The 6232-nt window shown below is 43.0% G+C and overlaps 1 long non-coding RNA gene across 1 annotated transcript; it reads left to right on the plus strand.

Moving 5' to 3' along the window:
- The first annotated feature begins 1006 nt into the window (after positions 1–1006).
- LOC146834523 (uncharacterized) lies at positions 1007–4020 on the plus strand. Its single transcript, XR_014960303.1, has 3 exons — positions 1007–1085; positions 2535–2645; positions 3636–4020. It is a non-coding gene; the product is annotated as an uncharacterized LOC146834523 (long non-coding RNA).
- The last annotated feature ends 2212 nt before the right edge of the window (positions 4021–6232 follow it).

The raw sequence follows: 6232 nt of genomic DNA on the forward strand, positions 1-6232 counted from the left end.
CAGCTGACGCACCGGTGGTCCGACATCCTGGACCGTGAGCAGGACCTGCTGGACCTGCTAGGAGTGGAGGTCCCGGGGCTTGGTGAGTACCTATTTAATTATTACAACTTTGTGTCTGTTCTTCTGCTCTATGTTATATATTGCGAATATCTTTTTTTCCTTCCAACCAGCTAGAATGTTGCTGCTTGCAATACATTCCAGGTTAATAACGTTTAAAAGTCTTCTGTGATTATGACACAGGTGCTCTTCTGCGCTACTACTAATCTTACTTGTTTGCAGCTTTGCGTTTGCGCTTGCTTAGCGTGATTCTTTACGAGTTTATTTTAGAGAAATTAAGTTACGTAATGCTACAGTGACTCACGTCCACTCCTTACTTTGTCCTGTCACTAATAGATAGGGGCGGATTGATACATAGGTTTAGGTACTTTGTATGAGCTTCTAATTGGTTAGTGGTATACGTGATGCCCCCCTCACTCAGTTACGTGACGTGCTGCTAGTACGCCAGTCTTTAGAACCTTTCTAGTTTGTTCAATGAGTGGAGGTAGGCTTTGCAGTTACTTAGCAGTAGCAGATCAGCATCAATCAAACCAAAATTTGGTGTATACAAAAAATTTAGTCATGTTCATGTGTCCTCCATGATTGGATCATACACATTGTTGAGGAATACAGTCGAAATGCATACTTAATGTACAATTGGCATGCCTGGAATAGGTGGGCTAGGTTGGGTGGTACGTTGTACTAATACTTAGGCTTACTTGTAACTTAGTTTTCTGGAATCAGAATGGAAGAATGGATTACTGTTGATAAATAGTAACTTAAGTAGTCGAACTGCGAATCCCCCGATATTACATGTTGACCAGATGAGATCGGTCAATGTAGTTATTGCAATTGTTTACATAAGTGTTTTTTGACCGTTGTTGAAAAATATTGTATTTGCTTAAGTTGACACCATCCATCAATGTTTGTCTCTTTCTTATATCTTTCTTGTTCATCAGCACCCAGGGGCAGACGGGCAGGGACTGGGCAGTCGGCGGGACAGGAACACCACGAGGAGGACACCGCTGAGGGCTCCTCTGCTGGCCCCAGTAAGTCTTCTTGTTTTTAATAATATTTCTTATTCCATAACTTTTACTGCCCCATTTCTCCCGAACTATAGTGTGTTTCCAAATGCTATTTTTTTACCACCAATTATCCTTCGATCTGTACGGTTTCAAAAAGCTTATCCCTGCCTCCGCTATGATGACTGAGTACTACTACATACTATCAGTCTGTCTGTCTGTACTGTAGTAGCTAGTCTTGCCCAGTTGGCCAGTGCCACTCTTTGTGAAAGGTTGTAATATAAAACTCATATTCACCAGTAGCTCATACAATCCGTTGGGTCGTTGTCTTGTACTACTTTTTACTCTTGTTGATGTTTAGGCTTTGAAAATTCACAGCAACAGCCCTACCAGATTTCTTAATATTTTGATATGATACCCTATAGGACATACAACTGTTGTAGGGATCTTGCACATACATTTGCACCAGAAAATAGGATGTTGGTGATGGAAGGTTGGACCTTCCTTGCACACCTCAATCAGAAATTCCGCACCCACCACAATTCCACTGCTTGACTATAGTACTGTCTTGTCATACCTATTAGGTCTCGGAACCCTCCCCCCAAGATAACCAACAAGTAGACAACCCAGAACATTAACACACCCAACCTCTGTCGTGGAAGCAATTCACATGCACACCCTTACTTTAATTTGCTCAATCGTGTAAGTTAGTCCACTCCACACCAAATACCACAAAGTCTATGTAAGTTTAAAATTTTTATTTCGATTTGAGAAGGTCTGTACACTGTTTTCTTAGCAGCACCAACCGGCAAATCAATAACATTAAAACAATATACATTGTTACACTTATACAGTTGGGAATTAAATCATGATAACTGAAGTGGTGGAAGGCAGCACCACCATCCCATAGCAATTTAGTTTATATACATTTATAAATGAAGATGTGAGTGAAGGGACCCCTCACCTCAGAAGAACCTAGTACTGGTAGTTGGTGCATCGTTCAGAAGCTCTGGTTCGTAGAAGCGAATCTTGCGTCTGTAATGCGAAAAAAGAAATGGTGTGCGTTAGTTTATTGCAACTTGCAAGCATTTCTCAGCCGTGCCAAAAAGTGTAGCATCTATGGATAAGCAATATGGACTAACAGTAACAGTAGTACACCAGTTCTTCCTAAAAAAGTGGCTTGTTAATGTTTGTTGACCGCCTGTACGCAGCGCGTAGACTAGACAGTAGCAGTGTGAGGCAGGTCATGTGGGCTCAAAGGTGTCTTAAGAAGCTGCAAGGTAAAGGTAACGTCACATGTGCATGGCTAGGGCTAATCAAGCAAATGCTACAATGATCATATAACTTAGTGTCTACTCTACTACTACCTGATTTGTACTAGTGATTTATGTTAGTATTAACTCATTTTTCAACCTTGCTACTGATCAATAGGGGGGAGGTGTATATGTTGCCTAATAAATGTGTAATGTTTTCTAGGCGCACTACCGACCACCATTGCTGGGGCCAGCGAAGGCGACGCAGAGGGCGAGGATGCGGCAGTTGCAGATAGCAACGGAGGGGGAGTGGCAGCACCAGTGGCAGGCGGTGGTAAGTTAGATTCATAATCTTTAACTATTGTTGAACTTGACAGCACACTCACTGCAAAGGTGTACTGTATGTATATGTATACTGTAAAGTTGTGAATTAGGGCCCCATTAGGATGGTGGGCGTATTGCCCCCGCCGGGCTGGCTGGAATTCACTGCCGTCACAGCAGGGGCAAACCTCCCGCCATCCCTGTAGAAAATATTCAGACATGTCTAGGCGGAAAAGGGTTCAATATGGCGGTGGTGTCTCTCTCACCACACCGGCAGCCATATAATCTGCATTTTGGAATGCCTTTGCGTGGCGGCATTACCGTCCGCCACGGAAAGGCATGCACACATTGCAGAGTATGCTTGGGGGCCCCCATGGAGGGTACCTACCGATGCTATGGTACCCCCCCGACTTTCAAAGCAAAACGTGACAGGCTCCGTGCGAGGCCCGTCATGTTGTGCTTGGAAAAGCAGCACAACATTTTAGCATTGCTTTCAGCAAAGCCAACCAGAATTTAAATTTAAAATAACAGGGTGCGCCCGCCACTGTGCCGGGCGCATCATCCTAATTAATTGTCCCCACGGGACCCCCACCCTTTTTTAGCAGTCGGATGGCGGGCGGACAAAGTCCGCCTGCTATCCGATGTCATAAGTAAGTATGAGTTCTTGGGGACGTTTGAAGAGTGAACTAGAAGACTAGAATTCCCTTTAATTGGTATAGGACTAGGAGCCAGAGTATTGAGTAACCAATGGCCTCATCTATCTGATTTCAACTCCGCTTTGAAAGTTTTATGGAGAAGAGCACCTGGTGCACTGTTCAACTAAAAAGTGTAAGACAGGTGGAAGGAAGAAGGACGGGCGACATTTAAAATGTTATGTACTACTGTGCTTTATTTTATAGTGCTACTCTACCATGCCACTATGTGTGTAAATAATTACCTTGTCCTACTGTTTTATTAAGACTATATTTTACAATTGTCTTGTTTTTTTCTTTTTGATACACAGCTACTCCGAAAATCAACCGGAAGGAGTTGGCCGCCAAGGCACGGCGCCGGAAGCTGGAGGCAATCCAGCATGAATACCGGCGGCTGGTGGTCCTAGCCGAGGAGGAGGAGGAGACTGCAGCAGCAATTCAAGCCTCCTCCAGTGCCCCGGGCCCCAGCCACCGCCCTCCAGCGGTACGGCGCCACCGTCTGGCGGCTGCCCGCCGCCACCGTGCCATCTCCGGTGCCCCCCCCCACTGTGGCTGCAACTGCCGCGGCCTTAGACGCCGCGTCGCCCATTTAGAGGACCAGATTCGTGTCCTCCTCCAGTCCCGCCCCACCAGTTAGTCCCTGTCACTGCCCCTTTTTTAATTCCTGTTCGTTCTTCACTCGTTTGGGCGTTCTCTATTTCTATGGACAGTCGTTGGGGTTAGGGAGGTGGGTGGGTTAGCTTTTGTGGGTTTAGTTTATTTGTTAGGGTCAATTAAATATATTTTTCTATGTTACATGCAATGTTGTTAATGTTTTGTAGGTGGGGTAACTGTTTTACATCACACTGTTTCTTTGCTGGTGCATGGCCGCCCATAGCGTGTGTTTGATTTCAATAATTTGCTGACTGTATAAGACACAAACAGATAGATGCGACACACCTCACTCATTGACTGGTCCTACTATGCATTCTTTGGAGTGGTGTTTGAAACTGACATCATTGACAACATGTCCATTATTGATTCTGCCTCCCCCAAACTTCTTTCTTACCGGTGCTTGATGTTTATGTCCAACTGTGGCACAGCACTGGCTGCATGGTGAAGATGGTTTCCTTTTTCATACATGCCATGATTGGGGTGGTGGTGGTAGTATAGTAGTAGTAGTATACACTGGCAGGGTGGCAGCATTTCCAAAAAAAGAAAAGGAGATAGTCAATCGCCTTTGAGAGACTGTTAGAGGAGTAGTTGAATGAAGTACATCACAGAATTTACCGAGCAACAATTATATGCTCAAATATTTGACAAAAAAACTGAATGCTGGTTGTTATGAGGATAGCCTACTAGACAGAGTTACAAACTATAGTTTTGTCGACTTGGCTATGCCTACAGTCTAACAGTTAGTGCTGTATATGAGGAATGACAACAAACAAATCCAATCAATGCCGGCAATTCATGCTGAGGTATATGTTCCTTTGTTAAATAAAATAACCTGTGAAATAAGAAGATCATCGCTCTGCATTGAAATTGAAGTAGTGTTGCTTTCACCACATCCGCCCCAGCAAGTGTGTGATTAAGTATTGGTGTACATTTAATTTAGTTACACCTCGACAATAAGTCACACAGCCCGGGGGAAGAGGGTTAGGGTCCGTTGATTGGATGGGAAGGGGGATTTTGGGAAAGGTTTGACATAGAAAAACAGTATGCATACATAGACAAACAAACGACAATCATTGAAGACTACCATACCATATCCATTCCATATGTTAAGGTATAAAAAAGGAAATGCATGCATGATGAGACCCGGATTACATACACTTCTATTTCTTGTTCTGTTCCGGCCTTAATACTTTAACAGATAGCAAATAGAAATTTAAAATATTGGTAGTGAAGAATCGTAAACACAGAGCAAACGTAATGATGATTGATAATAACAACTCCAAGAACACACTGTTGTAAAGAATGTATACAAGATATTACTCAAATTATTTAAAAGAAGTGAAAAGTGGATACTGTTACTGTCTTATCCTGGTCAAAAATGTGGACTGGTTTTTTGCATCTCGGCATTCCTCTTGCTCCTCTCGTCCATCAATCTTGGGTGTGTCGCCTCACCACTCGCCACTGCCCAGCTGGAATAAAAAGGTGATTGATTGGTAAGGTAATTAATATGCATTGTAATGTTTTACAAAGTTTTGGACAAGGCCCGGCCTGTAATTTTAGATTGAAAACCAAAGGGGATATTCAGAAAGAAAGTGAAAACAAATGCACAAGTGATGGTGTAGTGCAACAAGAACACTTTCCGAGGTGGCATGTATGCATATGCATCATCTCTACTGTAGTCTGTTTCCAGCATAGACCTTCAACAGTAACAGGAGAGATCAGGCCCACAGTGCTTACCATTAGCACATCCTACGTTAACACTTTAGAGTCCTTTTTTTTTTTCTCTCAAAGAGTTGGACAAACGCAAAGCACATTATCCATTCCAGACATAGCATTTTACATTTAAAGTTAGTAAAATCAATGCACTGCAGTCATCCCACCGCTACACTCTATTCAACTTCTACACAGACATTTGGGTGTGCTGTGGTTGTGGTTCACGTGTTTACCTTTAGGCTTTTCCGTTTTATGCCACTCATGAAACATCCTCCTGACTTCATCATCAGCTCTGATACTTCTACTGACTGAAGATCGGCCTGCAGTACAAGTGTAATTTTTATAACACAACAAGAGTAGAAATATAAATATTACTGACTTGAGTCATTCTTTATTGTGTACAGAAAGATAGATTAACACTAGTACACTTTGACATCACTTTGTGCACAACAAACAACGCAAACACAAAGACCAATAGCTCAGAGTCAGGTGTCCAATGCATGCCATTAATTATCATCATTTATTACCTGTTACTTCTCAT

This window comes from Triturus cristatus, chromosome 4_2 (assembly GCF_964204655.1).
Source record: "Triturus cristatus chromosome 4_2, aTriCri1.1, whole genome shotgun sequence".
Classification (NCBI taxonomy): domain Eukaryota; kingdom Metazoa; phylum Chordata; class Amphibia; order Caudata; family Salamandridae; genus Triturus; species Triturus cristatus.